The 12,202-nt window shown below is 36.0% G+C and overlaps 1 long non-coding RNA gene across 1 annotated transcript; it reads left to right on the plus strand.

The window, feature by feature from the left end:
* Nucleotides 1-882: 882 nt before the first annotated feature.
* LOC147873338 (uncharacterized) lies at nucleotides 883-9,082 on the plus strand. Its single transcript, XR_015535826.1, has 2 exons — nucleotides 883-2,754; nucleotides 6,562-9,082. It is a non-coding gene; the product is annotated as an uncharacterized LOC147873338 (long non-coding RNA).
* The last annotated feature ends 3,120 nt before the right edge of the window (nucleotides 9,083-12,202 follow it).

Raw genomic sequence — 12,202 nt, forward strand, 5'->3', positions numbered from 1 at the left:
AAACATATCGTTCATTTAATGGTTACTAATCCTGCATAATTGTGGTCTTCGAGTGATGTTATATCATGAACTGAGTCGACCTTGGGTTTCTAGTATCCAGATTAGTATGGAGTTGGCCATTCTGTCGATCACCTTTCAGACACAGCTAAGAAGACATATAGGGCGATAGCTGGAGGTCAGGGACCGGTCTTTATTCTCTTTTAGGATGGGTATGGTGATCGCCTCTCTCCACTTTAATGGAAAAGAGCCCTCACTCCGGATTCGATTGTACATATCCAAGAGCAATACTGGCGTGGAATGGGATAAGTGTTTAAGCATTTGGTTATGAATGGTATCCGGTCCGGGGGTTGTATCACGGGCGTGTAACAGAGAACATTTTAGCTGTGACATCTAGAAAAAAATGAGTTATAAAGATCTATCGCTCCATTCGCGAATATGAGAAGGCTGCTTTCCTGACGTACTTTAAGTTGCAAGAAGGAAGGAACATAGATGTCGGAGCTTGAGGCCGCTTCAAAGGAAGATGACATGTCAGCAACTTCATCTCTTGAAGTTACCATTGCTCCAGTCAGAGGAAGGGCAGGAATAAAAGTATGGCTACATTTGCATGATATATTCTCTAGACGTTCCCATACGACAGAGGAAGGCGTGGAGTTAGATATTGAGGAGACAAACTTTTCCCACAAATTGCGTTTAGTCAGTCGAAGAGATCTCTATGTTCTTGCATGTCGGCGTTTGAAAGTGATTAAATTCGCCTCAATTGGGTGCCACTTGAAATTCCTAAGAACACGTTACCGAGCTCGGATATTGTCTCGACATCCCTTAGTGAAAACATGGAAAGGAAAAAGGTGGTGGTGGTGGTGGTGGTGGTGGTGTCATGGATGATTGGGGGATAGATAGATAAATAGACACATTTCAACGTGTGAGATTTGTTATATGGTAAAATAGATGCTACGGTTAATTTTATAAGGAGTTTCGAGACGAAATCAGCAATCGAATTTCTTAGAAGCTCCAGCGTGATTAGAAGGAAATAGTCTGTATTACGTCATTGAAGATAAATTCACTTTTATGCAAATACACTGATTTACAATAGGGTGTTAACACTTTGAAGGTATATAACACGGCATGTAATTATACTAATAGTCACTATTACACAGAACGTATAGACGTGTAGTCGCGATTTAGTTGGAATAGGTTTACTGTACTGTTCTAAATTCCTGTACCTGTAATATGTAAGATTAATCAAAAAGTGTAGCATTAACGGGGTGCCCGACCAGACTCGCTCAAAGCAGATAATGGATTGTCTAAAAAAACGCTGCTGTACATGAAATTTACTTCCAATTTCCCTTCCGTTATTTTAAATTTGTAATATTTCATTGGTATTCGATCCATGAAGACGTTTAAAGTTTGAGGCGATTGGTCGACTTTAAAACTATCCAGAAGATTCTATGAATGTTTTGTTGAATATGTATGCGTAACAAGGAAGAAGTCCCGCAAGTTTGAAGATTGTATCATCTAGTCTCGCTAATGGCTGTTCAGGCCTTTATCTTAAAATAGGTAAATAGTCAAGAAGTAATTTTGAATGTTTATGATCAGGTCTAGTAGTTATATTGGTGAAACAACAAGATATTTGCAAGACATAGGTATAAAACTAGATTGTATGCCATTTCAAGAACGAAAAACAGAATAATTCTCATACTTGAATTCTTCACAGAATATGTGAAACATAATCTGAGAAAAAATTATTTTATGTTTCAATATAATGTGCAGCAAAAACCACACTAAAACTGTTATGGGGTTATCAATACATTGTAATATGTAATGTACTATGTACCTTGAACCCTCCTCCTAAATAATTATGTATTTATTCCTTTGACATTTTATTATCAATATGTAAGTCAGGGAATAAACAGACCAGATAGTGGAATAACTTATATCAGTATAAATTAGCATATTTTGGAAATAACGGATGTATAAATCTTACACTCAACGGATACATAAATTTGGTGCTATCTTGTGGATGACATTTGGCCCCCACAGATGTCAACGGTCAAAGGTTCTGATTGGGGAATTGCCTCATTTCCGTCCCCATAATGTGACTATTCATTCTGATCCTATATAAACCACTATCTGGACTGAAGGAAAAAGATTACTATGCTATCACTGCTGTTCACTGGAACTTCAGTTTACTCTTTGAATAAACTCTACTTGGACTTGGACATCGGTTGTTGCTGGTTCACCTCAAGGCTTCCTGCGTGAGGAACTTAGATTCCTCACACTACCATCTGATTATCCTGACCAATAGAAAATATATCAGGAACTCTACTACTACAACTACCGTTATAAACTACCTGGTAGTAACATCAGTACAACAACTACAACAAGAAAATACATTACATGGTGGCAGCGGTGGGATAACAGGGAGCTACATCACCAACATCCAGAATTTCGGCAGTTGGACCAGGCTAGAGGGACTTCTATTCTTGTCGAGGCAGGAAGAAGCCCACTTCGAGGAGAGTCAACGCTCTAGAGGAATCCTCAAGGCGCCGAGATACCTGGAGAAGACTGCTGGAGCCAAGTCCGTGGGCGAGGGGCTATCATCAGCGACCCGAATTGCATCCTGAGGGACAACCCGAGGTGACAAGCCGATAGCAGCACCTGACGCGAGAGGAGATCTACCCTGAGGGGAGCCATCTAGGCCATCACTGGACCTCCGAACTTCAGGGCCTTCGTTCACCCTACTCTTCTTCTTAACAGGTTAGTTCACATCCATTATGGCAGACGAGGATAGGAGTGACGACGAACACGAATTTGTTTCTGTGGCTCAGGCAATAAAATTAATTCCCAGACCTTTTGATGGAAACCCGAAATATCTAAGAGAATTTTGTGAGGCAGTAGAATCAGCTAGGGAAGTAGTAGCTCCGGCTAAACAACCACTTTTATTAAAATTTATCGAGTCTAAAATAACAGGAGAGGCCAAGGATAGATTACTGGCTAGAACTGAACGTACTACATGGCAGGAAGTTAAAGCAATTTTAGAAGAGAACTATTCTGTCCGCAGAACATTAGAATGTTATGCAAGTCAGTTATTTACAACAAAACAAAGTCCAACAGAAACTGTCTCACAGTGGGGTTCTCGTATTGATGCTATGGGTATTGAATTAAGGAGAGAAGCCAGATCTAGACTTGAAAGATTAAATCCAAATTTTGTTGAAGGTGGAATTAGTTTAATTGGGGAATTTTTAAAGGGTACTTTTGTGGCAGGACTTAAAGACGATAAGGTTAAATACATTGTAAAAGCTAGGAGTGAAGATGATTCCCTTGCACAATTGATTGAAACTGCTCTTCAGGAAGAAAGTGAAGTTAGATCACAAAAATATAGACAACCAGGAAATTATGGATGGCCAAATTATTCGGGAACAAGTAAGAAGGAGTCATTAAATATTAAAGGTAACAGAAATCCTGGTAAACAAGGGAACCTTGTGGATTCTGCAGCTAAGTTGGAACGATATGAAATATATGTCATATGTCCACAACTGAAGGGAGGGCTTGGAATAGCTCTTATAGATACAGGTTCTCAAGTATCATTGGTTAAAGAAAATTCTTCAATTTCATTTAAAGAAAAAAGGAATAATTTAGAGGTACAAGGAATAACAGGAAATAAACTGAAAATAAAAGGCAAGGTAGCCTTAAAGTTTGAAAATGCATTAGAACCAAGTGAGTTTGATTATTTTCTAGTGAATAATTTACCTAGAAATTTAGATTTAATTCTAGGTCAGGATTGGCTTTCACTAAATGGCTATATGATGACAAAATCAGTGGCGATTCCTCCATATAGTGAAACTTTGGTAGAATTTCCAACAAAAGAAAAAGGGACACGTTATATAGAACATCAAATTTTGCAACCTGGTGTTATTTGTGCTTCTAGTTTAGTGAGTTTTGAACAAACTTTCCCGTGTTTATTAGTAAACACGACACATGAGACACTCATGATAAATAGAACACCTAGAGTGGTAAAACCACCTACACAATTAAAAGAAACACATAATAGTGAACAATTGTTTTCAACTACGAGGTTGAATCTGCTGAATGAGAATTTAAGGTTAGAACACATAAATGAGGGAGCAGAAGATATTAGGAAAATTTGCCGAGAATATAGTGATATTTTCAAATGACCTGGTGATAAATTAACTACTACAACAGCAGCAAGGCATTCTATCCCCACTCCTTCCATTCCAAAAGGTAGAGCAATAACCTTAAAGAATTATAGGCTTCCAGAGGCTCATCAACAAGAGATTAAAGTTCAAGTAAATCAAATGTTAGATGATGGTATAATTACAACTAGTAAAAGTGAATGGAATTTCCCTTTACTCGTCATCCCCAAGAAATTAGATGCTTCAGGAAAAAGGAAATTCAGAATCTGCATAGACTTTCGCAAACTTAATGAAATAACTATAGGTGATAGTTATCCTTTACCTAATATCCAAGATATACTTGATAAAATTGGAAGAGCTAGATATTTTTCAGCCTTATATTGTGCTAGCGGATACTTGCAAATACCCACTGAGCCAGAAGATCAATGCAAAACAGCTTTTAGCACTCCTGACGGTCACTTTGAATATAAACGTATGCCATTCGGATTAAAATCAGCACCAGCTACATTTCAAAGAATGATGAATGCCGTGTTAAGAGAATCAATTGGAAATAGATGTTTTGTGTATATGGACAATATTTTAATTATGGGAGAAACGTTAGAAGAACACCATGTTAAATTACGAGAAGTATTTGAAAAATTAAGGGAATACAATATTAAGATTGAACCTGACAAATGTGAATTTCTGAAAGTAGAACTTAACTACTTAGGACATATAGTAATGGCTAACGGTGTAAAACCAGATCCTAAAAAGATCAATGCTGTTAGTGATTTCCCTACTCCAAAAACACAAAAAGATATTAAATCATTTTTAGGGCTAGCAGGATATTACAGGAAATTTATTGATAAATTTAGCGCTATAGCCAGACCTTTAACAGACTTGTTAAAGAAAGATCATGATTGGCAATGGAGTGAAGCAGAACAGGCAAGTTTTGATCTGTTTAAATACAAATTAACCCATACTCCTTTATTACAATATCCCGATTTTGCAAAACCATTCATATTAACCACAGACGGCAGTGGTTATACTATAGGTGCAATTTTAAGTCAAGGTAAATTAGGACAGGATAAACCAATAGCTTATGCTAGTAGAACAGTGCAGAAGTCAATTATAGCACTGTAGAGAAAGAATTATTAGCAATTGTGTGGGCTTGTAAACATTTTAGACCTTACCTGTTAGGTAGAAAATTTCAAATAGTCACCGATCACCGTGGCTTGGTTTGGATATTTAATGTTAAGGACCCTAGTTCACGTTTGATACGTTGGAAGCTACAGTTAGAAGAATATGATTATGGGATTCAATATAGAGCTGGAAAAAGAAACTGTAATGCTGATAGTTTGAGTAGGTACTCTGTAGAATGTTTAATTACACATAGTGAGGAAATAACGGATGAAAGAAAACAGAAAATTATAAATGAAATGCACTGTTGTCCAGTAGGAGGCCATCAAGGCATACAGAAAACAATTGAAAGGATAAAATTATATATATCATGGCCTGGACTTGAACACGATGTTACAGACTTCATAAGAGAGTGTAAAATTTGTCAAGTAAATAAAGACACCCGTCCGAAAGTAAAAAGCCTTTAGAAATTACCGACACACAAACAGCACCTTGGGATAAAATTTATTTAGACATTGTAGGCCCTTTGCCTCAAACTGAAAAAGGAAACAAATACTTATTAACATGTCAAGATAATTTAAGCAAATATGTCATTGCCATTCCACTGCATACACAAACTGTAGAGGAACTGGCGACTGCATTCATGACCCACGTTATTTTAATTTATGGAATCCCTTCATCTATTATAACGGACCAAGGTTCAAATTTTATGAGTGATATGTTTAAGAGATTATGCAAGTTAATGAGAATTGAGAAAATAAATACAACTGCATATCACCCTGAAAGTAATGGAGCACTTGAAAGAACCCATAAATCATTAGTTACGTTTTTAAGATGTTTTTGCGATCCTAAGACTTCAGACTGGGATTACTGGATATTTTTTGCATGCTTTACTTACAATACAAGTCCTCATTCTGTAACTAAATACACACCGTATGAAATGTTATTTGGGAGAAAAGCCAACTTACCTGGTAATTTACAGCAAATACCTCAACCATTATATAATTATGATGATATTGTTCTAGATATTAAAAATAAAATGCAGAATTGTCATAAAGTAGCGAGAGAAAGGTTAATTCAATTTAAAGAAAAACAAAGAGAAAAAGTGAAAGCCAATGCCGTAAAATTTGAAGAAGAGTAGAAACCAAACATAAATTGGAGCCTTTGTGGAAAGGTCCATTTGAAATAAAGAAAATCATTGGTTCAAATGCTATAATACAGGAATTGGGGAAGACAAAACATCACGAAGTACATACCAACAGGTTAAAACCTTATTTCTCTTCCATTACAGGTCGCAAACATGAAGCTACTTAAATTATGGTCAGTGATATTGATCAGCACATGGTGTTGGGTAGAGTTTCAAGCACAGGAAGCACAAGAAATTCAGTCTAAAACAGGCATATATTTTGATGAAGTGGGCACTTTATTATTCTATCCTATGAAACGGAAAGTGGTTACTTATATTAATCTAGAACCAGTCAGAGAATTGTGGAAACAAACCAAGGACCATCAGCGTAGAGTTACAGAATTTTGTTCTAAAGTCCATAATAAAAATTGGTATCATTTAACAGATTGTGGAGCCTTTGATCAATACGTGAAATCAAAAATTAGATATATCGACAATTTAAAGAATTTAATTAGTGAATATTTGATAAATACGCCGAATTCAGGAAAAGTCAATTTGAATAAAATTCGAGTAAAAAGGGGAGTTTTGAATTTCGTGGGCGACATAGCTAAAATTTTATTCGGTACTCTGACACAGTCAGATGCTGAAGAATATCATAAACATGTATCACAATTAGAATATGAACAAGCTGAATTTTTACATATTTCTAAAGGACAGATGATAGTTATTAAATCAACAATTAGTTCGGTTAACTTAACACTCCAAAGAGTAAATCAAAATGAAAAAGTGTTAAAAGATGGTCTCACAAAATTAACAAATTATAGTTTTCAAAAAATTGGAGAATTACAAGAAGAAATTGAAAATGTAAACTTAATAAATGAACAAGTCAGATTAGTCCAGAGAGGTGTGGATGAAAGTCAACACTCATTTGAAATTTTAATAGATGCCTTTGTGCATGCTGAGCAAGGTACTCTACAGCCACAATTAATCACAACAGAGAAAATCAGAAGTTTGATGACTAAACTAAAGCTGCCAAATGGATTGGACTACCCTAACTTTCCTTTCTCTGAACTACAAAAACTTTTTACACCTCATGCTTACACTTACAAACAATATTTGGTATATGTGTTAGAAATTCCTTTGAAATCTCCTACTACATATCACCTCTATCGAATTCTTCCTTTTCATGTAAAACGTCATGAGTCTACCTATGCTTACATTAGTTCTAATAAAGAATATGTGTTTAGTGACCCCATCCATAAACATTATGGAAAATTAACCACTAATGAATTAACAGGATGTTATCAACCAAATATATTGCAATTTGTGTGTAAAGAAGATATTCCATTTATACCTATATTCCAGAGGCAGATTGTGAAGCTACTTTGCTACATCCCTCCACTTCCAAAATCCCCCCAAGCTGTGAATACAGAGTGTTAAAATTAGACAAATCATTTTGGATACCCTTACATATGAGTAATGAGTGGCTATATATAGCACCTCAACCTGACACTCTAACTGTATTATGTCCACATGAGACAAAGACTGTAAAGATTGAGAATGAAGGTAAATTAACTCTAAAACCAAGGTGTAAAGCATTTTCTTCTTATGTAACTTTATATGCTATTTCTACAATTATTGATAATGTTACTGTTGACTTTATGCCTACAGCACCAATTGATTTTGATTGTTATTTTAGCAGTTTGAAAAATGAAAATTTTGAAAAGTTACCATTGGAAATACCTTTAGCAAATATTATGTCATCTACAGATGACTTGAGGTTGGCCAGTTTAAAAGTAGAGGAAGTAGATAAATTAATAAAAGAACAAGAAGAAAAGGAATATGATAATTGGTTTCTCACTGCCACCTCATGGGGTTCAGCTGTTGGAATATTGATAATGATTGTTTTATGTTTTTGTTGTAGCCTTTGTTGCTGCAAATGCTGTCGAGAAGGTTGTTTTTGGCTTTATAATAAATGGTCACCTAGAGATTGTGTTAGACAAACTCATGAAAGACTGTGTGTCAACATACTTAATTACCCTCAGAGTGTGTCTTACACTAAAACAGAAGGTATATCACCTTCAGTGTCATTAAAATCATTACCCATAGTGACACAACCTAAGGCCAAAAGTAACACTTCTAGCGATGAAGAGAGTATAGCTCTTAGGACTAGAAGTAAACCAAGATTATTTCGATAAGATAATTGGAAAACAAAAAGAGAAAAGAGAAAAAGTTTTCACCAAAAAGTGTAGGTAAAAACTTTCTTAAGGGGGAAGGTGTAATATGTACTGTACTATTTACCTTGAACCCTCCTCCTAAATAATTATGTATTTATTCCTTTGACATTTTATTATCAATATATAAGTCAGGGAATAAACAGACCAGATAGTGGAATAACTTATATCAGTATAAATTAGCATATTTTGGAAATAACGGATGTATAAATCTTACACTCAACAGATACATAAATTTGGTGCTATCTTGTGGATGACATTTGGCCCCCACAGATGTCAACGGTCAAAGGTTCTGCTTGGGGAATTGCCTCATTTCCGTCCCCACAATGTGACTATTCATTCTGATCCTATATAAACCACTATCTGGACTGAAGGAAAAAGATTACTATGCTATCACTGCTGTTCACTGGAACTTCAGTTTACTCTTTGAATAAACTCTACTTGGACTTGGACATCGGCTGTTGCTGGTTCACCTCAAGGCTTCCTGCGTGAGGAACTTAGATTCCTCACCTTACCATCTGATTATCCTGACCAATAGAAAATATATCAGGAACTCTACTACTACAACTACCATTATAAACTACCTGGTAGTAACATCAATACAACAACTACAACAAGGAAAAACATTACAACATCAAGAATTTATATTGAAGCTTGATAAAGAAACATCTTATAGACTGATTTCTTATTACTTTTTCCTTGCACCTGAGCTGTTTTATTTTGTTTTATAGATCAATTTTCCATAAACTAAATATGATTTTAGTTGTCTTTGTTTCACCTGAATATTAAGCTTGAAATATAAATTACATTTAAAATATTACACATATTACTTTTATATTTTGTCATACAATAGTATATAACAAGTGAAAAACTGACACACACACACAAACCAGCTCAAGCTGAATTCCTCATAATAGACTTTTTCTAGAGAAATATTATTAATGATCTAACAAGAAAGACCGGAAAGGTGCATTCCATACAAGAGTATATATATATATATATATATATATATATATATATATATATATATATATATATATATATTGTGACGTGTCGCCGTGGGTGCCGTGGCCTCGCGCTGGAGGGGGAGGGGCCGCCTAACTTCCAGGCTGCCTGGTCTGCATCTTTCAACATCTTGGAGCGGGATGATAAACAAAGTCGCATTCCTGGGCGCAGCCGAGTTGTGAACCGGAAAGTTGTGTGCGAGGACATAGCGGCAGGAAGACCGAGTGAAGTGTTGAGCGTGCAAAAAGTGTGTCGGGTCATATTCAAAGCAGCAGACTCCAAAAAAGCAAGGGTTGACAATAAAGGGCGTAATTACCAACCTACGTCACAATATGTTTCACATGTTTTTTGCACCCTTGCAAGTAGCTATAAGCAAATTTTCTGCACAAGCTGAAATTTTTCAGTACCTTTTTAGCAAAGTTTTATTATGTTCAGATCTTTACACAAACTCAGTCTCACAATTTGACTACTCGTGTTCATTTGTTCTGCTGATGATTAATTTCTCAATAATTTAGACAGTGCTTCCACAACTACATTTGTTCTTTACACCCGAAGTTCTTTACAATGTTAATGATATTGTGAAGCTCTTCCTGTTCATAGCTCCTCTTGCTCCTTCCCAGTTGACACAATGCTTATACAGGAGTACTGGGCAACATTTACCAATCAACGTAAAAATGAATGAAGTGGAAGAGCGTGGATTTAACCTGGTTTGCTAGCAGTTGGTGCATGAGATAATCTCTGGGGTATGGGATGCAAATAAGACAGTGATTGATGTGATGATCTTTGTAATTCCAGTTTGCCTAATGCCTAGTGTATATTATGTTACCAAACTTTAGGAAACAGTTCCATGGTAAACACAAAACTAAGTACTGGAATATTCACACATTGTGCCAAAAGAAAATCAGGTCCTTGGGACAAATAGGAAACCAGAGTAAAGTAACCGAAGTAGCAGCATGAAAACTTAGAAGCTTAAATAAAAAAGGAAATGAATTATCATAACCCACTGATGTAATTGCATTGCATTGATGAACAGAGAAGAATGGTCTGTGGCCCAAGACATGGTAAACCAATGAAAACGAAGCAGGGCCCACATTGTGGCTAAAATCTCCCCATGTTAAACATCACAAATTCAATCCGAATATTTTTAACTTGCCACGGTGGCCACCATGTCGTGTATCAAGACTACAGAACGGCCAAAGCAAAGATTTTGAAATATACAGACAATATGAAATTTAGAATGGTTCCAGATTAAGTTTGGGCATGTAATCACACAGCCGAAATTTACAGTCCCCCAGACCTCCCTCAACTGTGAAGAGGTGAAGGCATGATGGGTGGAGAGCGCATGCCCACAAGCTAACAGCCGAGACTGAGGTGCTGTCATGATGAAGATTTCCAAACCACAACACAGTACAAAGCAGGTTGCTTGGAAAGATAAATGTACCACATTTTGTTAAAATGGAGAAAGTAACTCCTTTTGCTTGTTGGTTTGAAGCCCATATGATTTGCCAAAAATCTCATCATACCTTGCTGCGACGACATACTTTTGTTTAAGCTTGATGATAAACACTAATATTATCAATAAAGTACCACTACCTAATTCTATAATTACAAGAAGAATTAATGACACAAGTTGTGACAAAGTGAGTTGAAAGGATCAAAAGCAATCATGGTTTTACTATGCAAGTTGATGAATTCACTGGTTGTTGCAGGTTGCTGGTCCTTCTGTTGTGCTTGCATTTGTGAGACACATATATAACAATAATATTGAAGAGGAAGTAACTGTATGAAAATATTTGCCTATTAATACTATATAAGAAGATACTAATTAAAATATACAAGGCTAGAAAAGGCTTTAGTTGGAAAGTATATTGATATTTGCAGTGGTTCAAGAAAATGCATAGCTTTATTGCCCATGTCAAAGTCATTGCACTAGTGATAGATACTTAATGATGGAGTTGCTCCAAAGGAATGTATCCCTCCTAAGAACTGGCAGCTATTTGCTGCTACCTGAGAAGCAATGAAACATTCCCTCATAAACTATTCAAAGTTCCGTCTCACAGAGTTTCGGAATGAAGTTGCACACGCCACACTTCTTTCTGCCAATGGCAGTCACAAACGAATACAGAAAACACCAACAGACAGCTTACAACGAAACTGCATTGTTCGCAGTCTGCTCCATGCTGCTGTACACTACGTTGCCGAAGTGTTTTGTATGAAACTTTATTTCCCTAATAATTTTTTCTTCACTACTTTGTAGTTAAAGTATATAATATCTAATATATGTAATAAATTAATGTCACCTCCGTTTTAGTCCCTTATTATAATATCCAGTGACATACCTTGGTTTATTATTTATTTTACTTAATTAATATTGAGAAACAAAAGATGAAGATTGTGAGTAAAAATTAACTACCAGTATATATCCTCCAGCAAAGTTATTTAATGTACGATTTAGATAGTACTAAATCAATTTCAGGTACAACATGGGAGCTTGATGATTGATTACCCCCCCCCCCCCCCCCTTCCCAAACCCAGCACCTGTCCCTTAAAAAAAACTTTTTGGAGAA

This window comes from Zootermopsis nevadensis, unplaced genomic scaffold (assembly GCF_977971745.1).
Source record: "Zootermopsis nevadensis isolate Lab colony 2312 unplaced genomic scaffold, Znev_1.0 Znev_ptg000019l, whole genome shotgun sequence".
NCBI lineage: Eukaryota > Metazoa > Arthropoda > Insecta > Blattodea > Termopsidae > Zootermopsis > Zootermopsis nevadensis.